The 10,468-nt window shown below is 42.6% G+C and overlaps 1 protein-coding gene across 1 annotated transcript in view; it reads left to right on the top strand.

The window, feature by feature from the left end:
• The first annotated feature begins 1,142 nt into the window (after positions 1-1,142).
• The window catches only part of tjp2a (tight junction protein 2a (zona occludens 2)), a 34,596-nt gene continuing 25,270 nt past the window's right edge, over positions 1,143-10,468 (top strand). Inside the window, exon 1 of the mRNA XM_041960641.1 lies at positions 1,143-1,313. The gene's annotated coding sequence lies outside the window, so the exon portion shown is untranslated. The remainder of the gene's footprint in view (positions 1,314-10,468) is intronic.

Genomic DNA, 10,468 nt, shown 5'->3' with positions numbered 1-10,468 from the left:
CTCAGTTTTTACATTTCTGCTGTTATGTTGCCTTCTGCATATCCTGCCTTTGCTTTGCCTGTTCTTATCATCTCCATCTGAGAGGAAGACTATGGCATGTAGTTGAAAGCTTGACTGACTTTTTTTTGTTTGCCACATGTTGGACACCATTTGTGAGGCCACACAGAGAGATAGTAGTTTTCTGATGTTACACATGTGATAAATTCGCATTATATCAGCATGTGATGTAATGTGTAATGAAGAAATCACATGCAAAAAATGTATTTCATAGGTAAATGACACATTTATCATGTAATGTAATGTAATTTAAAGTGACCTTGGTTATCTGTTTAGAGCTTAATGCAGTATAATTTTTTTTTCAAAGATTTGTTATACAAGTAATCAATCAAAAAATTTAAGCAATTTATTGAGATTTTTTCTATATGTAAAATAATTTTGCAGTTACTGTGTTTTTTGTCCAAATAGACATCACTGAATAGAATGACCTCCACCTGTCAATCACACCTCGCATTTGTAGAGCGCTTCACTGACCACTCAGAGCGCTTTGCAGCACACTCACCCATTCACAAAGAGCCCCCACGATCATATACTCACCCATCATACACACTCACTGCCTTGTCCAAGGACACACCGACATACATACCGGAGGGGCTGGTGGACGACCAGAGCCACAGCCGCCCAACAAGTAGAACCTTTTGATTTATTTATTCATTTATTGGACATGTAGACATGAATGTAATGTTTTATTGTGTTGTAATTTTGTTTTTTGTTATTCCATTCAAACTTTGATTAGGCCTATATATCAGTTTTGGGGACCCACAGCATACTTGACCGGGGTCTGTATTGGTTACTGGGGTTAATAACAGACAGGGGGCATCAGCAGGTTGTCCCTAGCAGTCTAAGATGAAACAGAGGACTTGCACGCCTCCATTCACCTTTGCTCATTAGCTCATGACTTCCTCCTTTTTTTGTCCTTATTTGTCCATAGAAAACTGAGTCACTGCATCACATTCAGGTAACAGGATGGGTGATTCAGGAGAATGACACCACCTGCCGCACCCAGGGGGAAACCACATGCGAAACTGAAGCAACTCTGCAGCCCTGCACACAGCACACCTGCAGAGTCTAAACCACGCCCACATACCTGCGAGAACCAGGAAATCACGATCAGGTCCCGACGAAAGCAAAAATACTCGACACAGCCCGGTGCCGTTTAAAAGTGTCGTCGTCCTCCGCAGCCGTCGCGTCCGCTCCCGCCTCGGATTCACCTGCTGCGGCCGCACAAAGGCAGCCAACAGACGGAGGCTCACCTGGTGAGTGGATCGAACGTCGACGTGCTTTCACCGCGCGACTCAGCGCTCACTGCCATGTTGGGTCACTGCACGGATGCCTGCAAGTCAGACTATGTTGCCAGTTTGAGTCGAAACGGCGTTTTCATCTTGCTTTTAAGGGCACTGGTCAGTTATGTTCGCTTTAATCTCATAAATGCTGATTATTCAGACGTCAGACGTGACCTCCAGTGCGCCGAGGCCTCAGTGCTGCTGCGGCTGTCTGCTCTGGGTTCATGCACACTGGGGCCCAGTGTAAATACCTGACAGGCACCTGAGAGTGGGGCTGGGCTGCCATTGTTGCTATTGTTTTGCGAGCCATTGTGTGCTCAGTGTTTGTGTTTACAGGTCGGTAGACAGTGTCTTGGTAGTTCAGAGGTGTAATTTAGGCCTTTTTTGAGTGATCAAAAACTTTTACTGTAGTGGCTGAGTCATCAGGCAAATACTGCATATTCTATTTCCTAAAACTTGGCTTGTCCTCCACTATATTTCATAGAGTATTGATAGTAGCTACAGTCCTCCACTACATGTATCTGACTGCAGGAGTTACTGGTTTCTTACAGTAGACAATAACAACAACAGCACTGTTGGCAGTTTATTAGTTTATTGGTGCAGCCCAGAATTAGGCCATGTTGGCTACTGCCTTCATAGAGGGTTATAATGTTGAAACTGTTGTTTTGAATCAACTTCATGTCATTTCAGAAGCCCTTTGTGGTGATGTTGATATTTCATGTGAAGGGTGATTTGTATTGCCTTGTCCTGAGGGGCATTTCCACTATCTGCCCTACCCTGACATACATTCAGTTGTTTCAGTTCAGTTTATTAGGTACACCAAGCTAAAATGAATGCAGTCAACAGTGCAACAGTCCTGCAGTATGTCCTTCCCTTCATGAAATTAAAATTCAGCTTTATGCACTGTGATACAGATTACTCCCAATGAGCCAGCCAGTGTCTTCGTGGGAGTTCATCTGCGTGGGGGAAAAGTGGAGATCACTGCAAAGTTTAAAAGATTAGCGTGGTTCATGATGTATTTCTGAGAATGCAGCAGCAGCACAGCCAAAAGAAGCCAAGAAGCTTAACGTGCTGTTCAAATATTGGAAAGGAAATGACTACGAGCTACTATCATGCAACCATTTGTGGAGAATCAAATTGATGGCACCGCTGTAGAAGGCGAGAATGTGTGAGATGGTGTATGAAAGCAAGCAAAATGCTCACACAGTCAACCGTCAACACCTCTCTGAAACAATTTCTCCAAAAATAACGATTATAGCCTTCATTGGATTTTTTTTTTTTGCAGGACTGTTGTATTAGACTGCAGCAGTTTTAGTTAAGCGTACCTAATAAACTGGCAACTGAGTGTAAATTGGGTGGACAGTGAAACTGCTTTTTTTCCATTTTTTTATTCCGTGTGTGTTTAACATGTTGGTATGGATCATCAAGTGATTAGAGCCATACACAGAGTTTTTAGAAATACTAAGTGTTCCACAAGCAAGAACTGCAGACATACCACGAATAATCAGAATAAGACTTATACACTCAGCAGGGAGGACAAGCTTGTGTTCAGCATCGAAACAGAGCTGCCGTCTCATCCCTCAGCTTCCATTCTTTCACTTTACCATCTCTTAAAAATAAAAACCTCGCAGCAGGGAGAACAGGCTTTTCTTCATGCAAAACTGTAATATGTCATATTTTTCTGGTTTCTAGTTTGCCCCTCCAGGTCACTCCATGATCCCTGATGATCCAGATTATACCTGTGGTGGGCACGTGCACACACTGATTCTCCCTCCTCTGTCAGTCAGTCTTTCCCTCCCTCCCTCCCTCCCTGCACACTCTCATCACAGATTTGTGAGTGGCATGTGTCCCTCCATCTGGCTCGCACATGCATTGCATATGGACATTGCATAATGGCCCTGGGCCTTAGTAATGCAGCACTACAGCACCACTCCAACACGTGGGGGAAGTGACAAGGGGGCAGAGAAACAAACCGCTTATGTAAAAGCATTAAGACGACCAAACAACTCCAGCTACATTTGCTCGCTCTGTGGAAAAAGGAGAGGAAAAAATAGGAGGCAGTTCTCAGAGTTTATTAAATACTGAAAACATGCAGTGACAAGGAATGAGCTGGAAGAACGAATCCCTTTCCTCCCTCTTTCATAATTTAAATCTGAGCCTTTTTTAAAAGCCAGCGCTCTGGCCTGCAGGTTTGATGCAGTTCACATTCATAATATTTGAGCAGGTTTGACAGCAAAAAGAAGTACTGGTGGAGGCGACTGATGATTTGTATGGAGCTTCAAGATGGAGAAAAAAACATACCTAACACATAATAAGATATCCACATGTGAGTATACCAAGCTACAATCAAAAAATGGCCCGAATTCTTCTTTTGAAGCTAAAATAATATACAAAATTAAAAATACAGTTACATGCACTGTGAATATTATACAGATGAGTCCACTGGTGCCTTTGTGGGAATTCATCTGCATGGGGGAGAAGTGGAGATCACTGCAAAGTTTAAAAGATTAAAGTGGTTCATGCTGTAGTTCTGAAAATGCAGCAGCTGCAGAGCCACCAAAGCCAAGAAGCTTAACGTGCTGTTCAGATCTTGGAACGGAAATGACTGCGAGTTACAATCCTGCAACCGCTTGTGCAAAACCAGATCGATGGCACGGCTGTAGAAGGCGTAGATGTTTGAGGTTGTGTATGAAAGCATGCAGTGAAAGACTGAAAACAAGCTGCTGTGAATGTGCAGTGGAGTGATTTTAGCCACTATCAGTTAGATTTTCATCAGGTTTGATGTTCTTGAGTGTGCAGACTAACGCAGACCTCTGTATTTATTTGGCAGTTGAGAACAACTTTGGCTGTGCCTGTTAAAGACTATTATTGCCTTATACTTTCGTTATGGTGCATAAGTTAGCATATAAATGTCTGTGTCCGCTTCCAGCAGACACAGAACAGCATTGTTTGAGTTGAGTTTGTGTAGCCTTGATGAATGTAAGTCCAATATTCACACAATATTAAACTCTATTTCTCTTCACCAACTAATTAGACACATATCTGCCTCTTCACTTTCTTTGCTAGCTAGCTAGCAAGCCAGTCGCTAACTTCTAACTAACAGCTGCAATCAGTGTGTTTTACTTCCAGGTTGAATTAAATGTGTCCAAGCTGTGCGTTGATATTTCAGGATTTATTTGTGCCTTTCTTATTGTATTATGTAACATTACCAAACCGTAATGTTAGCTTGGAAGTGGTTTCAAGCTAGCATTAGCTGTTGTAGCTAAGTAGCTGTAGTCATGGGAGTTGTAGTTTTTTTCTGTGCTCAGTGTTATTGAACTTTGTTAAACTCATAATGATGTAAATTTTGTCACTATAACAACTGCTATAGTGGATGTTGATTTGTCCTAAACAACGATAACAACAAACATGCACATGAAGAACATATGGTTGAAGAAAAGAAAAGAAGAAACTTAAGAAGTTTGGAGGTTAGGGATTGTTGACGCCTTCACCCATCAAGGTGTGTGCAGGTGTCATTGTGTGCCTTTGTATATATGTTCATCTGTGCTGTGTTTGTATCCCTACACATACACGCTGTCTGGATGCAGTTCGGGCTGGATGAGTGTTGCCTGTGTGATTACTGTAAAGTGTTGGATTATGATAAAACTGCCACTGAATGTCATGCTGCTGTGTGAATCCTGCACATCTTAATAGTTTGGTTTCCTCTGTCCTTTCATCCCAGACGAGACTCCTAATCTGGCCTCCTTTGACAGAGCAACACACAGGGTGTATTTAAAAAAACCCCTCTCCTTCTTTTCCTTTGTGCTGTTGTTACCCAACCTTTTCAAAAATAGATGCTTATTATGTGTGTGTCTCCCCCGCTGTGCTCCCGGTTTTTTCGGCCCCCCTTGGAGCGCTGTGGGTTTTCTGCTGCTCGGTGAAATCTGCAGCAGCTCTCATGGCACGACCGTCCAGAGCCGTAATCCAGACGTCCAAGCTGCTGGGATATAAATCCTGTCCAGAGTTTGCATTGGCTGGCAGTTCATCAAGAGGCCGCAGATATTATTTATTTATTTCAAACCTCTCAGGACATGGCGGCCTGCTGTCAGATGGTGACTCTGGGACTGCAAGATACAGACATTTAATCCGTGCGGCGGTGTGACTTGCACGCAGGGGGTTGCACAAGCGTGGGAGTGAAGAATGCATGCAATGCATTATGGAGGTTTATTAGTGACAAACTATTGAGTGCATGCAGAAAATATGTTAAACAGTTAAAAGTCTGCAAATTGAAATGTCAGACTGTTTCCAGTGTGCTCCATCAGCCTCTTTAAGTGTCTTAAGTACTGCTTCCTGAAAATTGTCCTTTGTCTTGTTATTGGACATTCGGACTGAAAACTGCATTGAAATTTCAATGCAGCGTTGCAGCAGAGCTGAGCCAGGTTCAGCTTTTTGTCAAGTCACCACATGTGTTTTGATAGAGCCCTCTGAATCTACACCCCTGCTGCATCACCTCACTGACCTCAATCAAATGAATTTGATGGCTGCGGATTAAATTTTTGTTTATTTTAGTACTTCTGCCTTTTTGTACGCAGCAGTAGTGGAGAGATGAGCAAGGGATGCTGCAATGGTCTCCACTTGGATACGAATTACACGGGTTGTGGCTCCTGGTCAGCGTTCCTGCCTGTAAACCATTGGCGCTGGCTTTAGCTGCGGTTTCACTCAGGGCCATTTTTCGTCTGAAAATTTTAGAAAGTGACTGTATTATCTCAAGGTAGCTCCTCTAAGCTCTTGAAGAGTTTTTTTTTGTTATTATTGTGACCCAATACTACTGATTTTGCAGCTTTTCCCAAAAACTGCAAAAAATTTGCCATTATTTTTATGTTGGTGTGTAATAAATTAAAGTGATATTTAAAAAATGCTTGTCAGCTTTAAAAAAAGCATTTCAAAAAGGGCAACGTTTTGAAGAGGTACCTTATTAAATAAGAATATTGATATTAATGGTTCAGTTTCTGGTGGTATTCTTTATTTTACTTGTCAACAAATCACATGAAAAGACTAAAATCAATCATCAATCTCTGTACCATAGAAACACAGTGAGCCGCGCTGTTGCTCTGGATGCCATGCTCATACTTAAAAACTTACTAGAACACCAAATGTGTATTAATCCGCAGCTAAAAATAGTGCCCTACAAAATACACTCTTTAATCCTGTTTGAGTAACGTTTGTTTAAGACCACAGTGTCCAGCTGTTTGAGGAAATGAATGGGCGTATTTTTTGATGAGATAAGGACGGGAAAGTCTGAAAGTATTCTGAGATGATCACGAGATAATTGCTCTTTCTTCCGTCATAATGAATAAATTTCATGCCACTTCTGTGATAGTGATATTCTTGACGATATGATAAAATGCATTAAGCTCTCCTCATATTCAACCAGATGCATTACATTATTTAGTTTTTGTCATATTAAAAATAATACCGGTATCATCCTGAACAATATGATATGGCACATGCCTCATTGCATCTTACATTTGATTAGTAGTGGCTTTGTTAAGAAACCTCTGCAAGGGGTTAGCCCTGGTGGCCGGGTGTGTGAGGGTGAAGTAGATGGGTCTGCTCGGGTGTAAATGGCGAGAAGACTAAGCCGGGATGGGGGATTATAGGAGGAGGGGGTGGGGAGCATGCATGATCTGTCAGGGCTTAGTACCACAATTATCCCAGCAGCTGCAGCAGCAGCAGCAGCAGCAGAGGCAGCAGCGGCGGTGGTGGCAGAGGCTGCGTTTTCATTAGTGTAATGTCCAGAGAAGCTCCAGAATTATGTAAGAGTGACGTGCTGTCATCCCCTCTCGGCCGGCCCTCTGCCTGGCAGGAAGGTGGCCGTTTGTTTTCCTTTTATCCTCCCTCGCTCAGAAAGACCAAAAGGACATCTGTCAGATTCAGCGGTCGAGGACAGGACTCGTAGTAGCCACGCCAAGGGGACCTCGCCGCTCTGAGCGCCCGGGTTGTCATGGAGAAAGTGATGCGCTGAGGTGGCAGGAGGGGACAAGTTTGTAGTCTTGATGATGCGGACGGAGATGACCCAACGTGGAGTTGCTGGAATTGCTCGTGGTCTTGCACTTTGTTGGGAGATGAGTGACGGGAGTGTAGCAGCTGTCAGAGCAGTGTGGTGTTTGTGACGCTGTCGCCGTCAGAGGAGAATTAGAAGATGAAGTTTAAGAAGTTCATCACGATCATGCAGGCGGCCATGGGGATTGTGCCGCTGAACAAACGGGAGCTTCTGCCACCCGGCAGGAAGCTGTGGAGACCCCCGGGGTGAGTTAGATCACTGCGTGTGTCTGTGTGGCATTACCTTCAACACGCATGCAGAGCTTGTGCATAGTAGTAGTAAACTGCGTGATGTAAGAACTGCTGCAGCTGTTTATGTCTGACAGACCCATTTCTAAATCCTGATAATGTCTCTGAAACATGGTTATCCTCCGTTTGATTCAGGGAAGCAACAGATGGAATTTGGTGGAAGTGTGACCTGTAACATTTCACTGAAACAACAACAAAAAAAAACATTCTTGCTTCTAGTGCTATCCGATGGCTTTTATTTGCCTGGGTTTTGAGTCTATATCTTCAGTACAATGGAGGAAAATGGGACTTGGTTCATGGTCCTCACAGCACTGACGGATGACATCAATCGCAGTCTTTCCAGAAACAATGTCCGAATTATTGTGGATAATCCAGGGTAGTGGAGGCAGAAATCTAAAACACACACATCACCAAACATGCATAAATAAAAGCAAAACAATCTGCATTGCTAGATACCACTAAGAGTAAATAAGAAAATGTATTTTGAATGCCCACTTCTTTTCTTTATCAAAAGAAATTGACTCTTTTTTCATCTTTAGATCCTTCTGATACATTTGTACGTAACGATTTCAAGACTTTATTTAATTGGTGGACTGCCTGTTTTCAGTGTGGTGAGACGTCATATTTTTGAGGTTTCAGTTGTGTACTCTGCTGTGTGTCTGAAGGTTCTCATTCATCCAGTTCATGGTAAGAACCACAAGTCCAGTTTCCTTTGGAAGCACTTAGAAACTCTTTGTGTGTTACACCTGGATTGTTTTTGTGACCGGATGTACTTTTCGTTGCTGTCTACTTCTTGTTTATACAGCATATATCATAGCCAGACCCATTTTACTGCATATACTGTATTACTTGAGCTAGTATGGTTCATGTACATGTTGTAGCTGCATTCAGTCACACTGTACATTTCGTGTATTGGGTTGTTGAGAATTCATTGTCAGTTCGATGATCATGAGTTGATCAGGCCCTGAGGCAGCACAGCAGCCTCAGACCATGACTGCCGTGCTTTACAGCGGGTATGAGGTCCCTCTGGAGTCTGTCTGTCTCATGTTCTTGGCAGACAGCAAAGGTTTTCTCCTGGCACCCCTCCCATTACAGGTCAGATTTGTGCAGTTTCTTTCTAATAGTGGACTGCACTTTAACAGCTTGGGGCGGGGCAGCCTGACCTGGACAAGTTGGCAGTAGTTTGAAATCTTTTCATTTTGTGTATGACCTTCTGAAGTCAGTTCCTGTGGGATGTCAAGCTTCTTAGGTTCTCAGAGAGCTCCTTGGATTTTGGCATAATGACAACACTCACTTAAAAAAAAAGTGCCAACCAGACTAGATGTCTCAGGTTTAATTAACACAGACTTGTCCAAGTAACTCGATAATGATGATCAAATCATTTGCACCTGATCTGGCACACCTGATTTTAATTTTCATATACTGTCATGATGTCAGCCCATTATTGAATTATTAGCCAGCTCGCAGTCAAATGAGCATTTACAGTAAGTGATGTTAGTTTGGTGAACTGCATCACCTGTAATGCAGGTAAGATGTTATCATTTTAACCTCATTGTGATTGAATGGATTCCTAATTACCGTTGAATAAACAGAGGTTTGGTCTAAATAGAGTCGGGTATATTTTGAGTAAACAGATATCTGCATATGATGCAGAATCTGTGAATGAGGGACAAAATTTTGGTATCCAAAGCATTCTGGTTTTTGTTTGTAGTCAGTTTGTAGTCCAGGTGGCATTGACCAGTCACGTTAGGTTGCAGGCAGATTGGCTGAAATGTACATCTCAGAACCCATGAACTGCCGTACCCAAACACCAGTCCAACGGCTGTTCTCAGACAATACCTGATTAGTTGAGAGATTGTTGAATTTATCACACAAAGCCTGCATTACAAACTGTGGGCGTCGACTTTAAAAGGTGTAATTAAAGACACAATTGAGTTTTAGCATGTAGGATTCAGGTTTTGGCGCTTGACTCATACTGGAGACTAAAAGTCAGGATAAGTTGGCCTCTTGCTTGCTTTTTAAAAAAAATCTGCGTCTTGTGAGTCACCCGACTTTATGAAAGTGTATTTCAAAATGTCTTGGCTAATCCTTTATGTCTCGGAGTGAAAAGACTTATTGAATTGTTTCAGTTGTTCCTGGACATGCCAAGCCCTTCCTCATGTTTCACTGATCCTACAAGTCTGCGCTGAACGTGTAAGGAGCAGCAGGTTTCGTCACGCAGAGGCAGCGTTATAGCCGTCTCCGACTGTATCCAGTCAGACCATCTGAATGGATCAGATATCTCATTTCTGACTCACCGCCATAAGGTGGAGAAAAAAAGGTGTTTCAGCTTGGTGGCAAACACCGCGTGTTGAGACATGTTTTTAGCAATCAGGCAGATTATGCTATTACAGTCAGTAATATCAGCGTGAGCCTGGGCTGCCTTGGCTTTACATGGACGGCTTGGCTATAAGAAACGTGGTATTTTATTCACCATTTCTAGCTTTACTTTTTCCCATCTGATCCTTTTCGTCTTTGAAATATGTGGTATATATTTCCCTAACAATCAAGGCTTTAGTCATTGTTCTGTTGTAAAAAATATATAGTTGTAATCTCTCTGTAAGTGTGTGGTTTCTCATCTCGCATTACTTGTTAAATATGGAGCTAACACAATTCTGTGCAGATGTTCATGGTTCCCTGATGATGCATCCCACTTAATTTGGTGATTTTCTGACTTTTCTTGCACCTCGAGGTGGCCATTTGTGGTTTGAGTGAAATGTCTCAGTAGCTATTGGATAGATTGCCACAGAAGTTGGTGT

Source organism: Chelmon rostratus, chromosome 19 (genome assembly GCF_017976325.1).
Source record: "Chelmon rostratus isolate fCheRos1 chromosome 19, fCheRos1.pri, whole genome shotgun sequence".
In the NCBI taxonomy this organism is placed as follows: domain Eukaryota; kingdom Metazoa; phylum Chordata; class Actinopteri; order Chaetodontiformes; family Chaetodontidae; genus Chelmon; species Chelmon rostratus.
This window is presented reverse-complemented; position numbering and strand designations above follow the sequence as displayed.